The following is a 2,530-nucleotide window of genomic DNA, read 5'->3' as shown; positions in this document are numbered from 1 at the left end:
TTGCGACCTTTTACATCCAACGAGTTCGGCCCAAATTGAGCTCTGTGGAACATTATTTATACGCCGCTTAAAAAGTTTCAGGACGACAAGGATTTTTATAGTATAAGTTTGAACATCTTTATTTAGAAGGTTGGTATTTTTCAATGGCCTTACAGTTATTATTATTAAAATATTTTACGGATTACTTCGGAATCTAACAAACAAAAAACTGTTCAGTCAATTATGATGTCATATAATCAAATCTTTGTTCATGTAATTTTGACATTTAAAACGTATATGGTTTGTCTGGCGCCTAATGCTAAGTCGCTGAATTCCCAAACATTAAACTGCGTCATAATCCGAACTTGGCTCTTTCAAATCACTAGTTACGAATTAAGCGGCCTCATAGTCTGCTATTAAAGTCGTCTGAATCAGAAATGGCATTTGCAGTATTATGATTAGCGCGTAAATGATAAGCCAGGTGACCTGTGCGACCTTGCCTCGATTCCCGTGTCTTTGCGGAGGTGTAATTTGGAAGGGTTCTCGGGGCCGATTAGTCCGTTTCTCGGTAGTTTATTGCGGAACCCCAGCATTATATCATTAGTGTGTAGTCACACTTAGTGAATTCTAAGTTACAAGAATAGAGTATAAAAAATGTCCTATCCTTTAGAGAACAATAAATTATAAAAGACGTTTATTGTTATTAAAAAGGTCACCTTTGAATAACATTGTAATTGACATTAAAATGTCGAAAATGCATTATAAACGCACTCCAATAAAATAAAGTCATAAGTTTTAAATGCTTTGTAGTTTAATCCATACTAATATTATAAAGACAAAATATTTGATTGTGTGCTATTAAACCGATTAATCGATTTAAAAAATATTTCATAGTTGGAAAGCTCCATACGGACGAAATCGTGGCCAATTAGTAATAAATTAACAAGCAAAAATGTTGCAAATTCATGTCAGTTTCAAATTTACTGTTTTCTAAAAAAAAGTACGTCAATAATTAAATCATTAAATAGTTACATATATCTACAAAAAAAAATTAAGATATTTAAATCTGAGTGCTGTTTCTGATGAAATTAAAAAAAATGCTGGTCATATGTCAACGAACCTATAATATATGCTCTTACAGTTTTCATTACCTTATAAAGTTTTATAGAAACAATTGAATGAGACCTATACTGGACAGAGATTTTTGTAATTTCATTGAAGTTATTAAGAGCCGGGTTCATGTTGAATCGTGGTTTAGGTCGGGCATTGCCTTAACATGATTGCTACTAGCGAAATAGGTAAACTGATGGGAAGGTAACATTTCTTTGCCATAGTGATTGCCATTTCCTTGCCTAACAAGATATTTTCATTAACCAAGCTTTAAACAAATGTAAGTTATCATACAAGGGTTAGAAAAGTCAATGTAAATCGCTTAACATTCCTACAAAAGAATTTTCAGAATTAATCGATAAAGAAAATTCGATCTACAATAGTAATCGATTGTTATCGATTGTGGCACAACACTAGTGGCGTGATATCCGAGGGCCGGCCGTGTGTCATTACAGGATGCGTCATTAGGTAATGGTCGCGGATTGCACGTCGCCGACTAAACGGCGATAAACGGCGCGCCGACAGCCCCCGGCCTATTACGAATTTATGGCTGGACACAGTCGCCACACAACGGCGGCCGCACAGGACTTAATGTCTGGCCAAATTGCATGGAAGCGTTCCGTAGAAACTCAATCGTGTCTGTGTTATTGCTTCAAAGCTTTGCTATTTAAGTAAGTGTATAGATGAGAATTGAAACGATTTATTCACATCTTACTAATATTATAAATGCGAAAGTTTAGATGGCTGGATGGATGTTTGTTAGAGTTTGTAGCATAAAGGACTGAACGTATGTCGATGAAATTTGGCATAGACGGAGATGATAGTGTTGACGAACACATAGGCTACTCAATTTTGAGTCTTTTAGTTCCATGCGGACGGAGTTGCGGGCAAAAGCTAGTAAGTTATCTTTTATTTATCGCTCTGACTAAACGACAGCATCCCCATAGCAACCCCTTATTTTACAATCAAAGAGTATCAAAATTGTACAACATGACAAATTAAAAAGCTTATCAAGGAATGTAACAATATGTTCATTGTTGTCCACACATTTATTGTTTTAGCGAGCGAGTGAAAATCTAATTTACTATTTCAGATTAAAACGATGACTAGATTGAAATTTCCCAATCCTAAGTAGATATTCTTAAGTTAATACGCACTAAACATCAATGGAAAAGTTTACAAACATTATGCAACTTAGTTTTGCGAACCTAATTCTAAAAATAAACTAAACAAAAACTAACTCAATTAAAACTATCAAAACTCATAAAACCGAATTTGGCGGTGTCCGGAAATTAGTACGTTGGGAAACAAGCAAACACATAGGGCAGATAAGTCGTAAAAAGTATCAATTTTAGTCGGCGGTGGACGTAATGAATGGGCGTGCGCGGCGCCGCGCTGGCAGTGACTTGCATACTGAGGACCGGCGGCTGCGGCGGCTGCG

This window comes from Papilio polytes, unplaced genomic scaffold (assembly GCF_000836215.1).
Source record: "Papilio polytes unplaced genomic scaffold, Ppol_1.0 DF821845.1, whole genome shotgun sequence".
Classification (NCBI taxonomy): Eukaryota; Metazoa; Arthropoda; class Insecta; order Lepidoptera; family Papilionidae; genus Papilio; species Papilio polytes.
Note: the sequence above shows the minus strand (reverse complement) of the source record.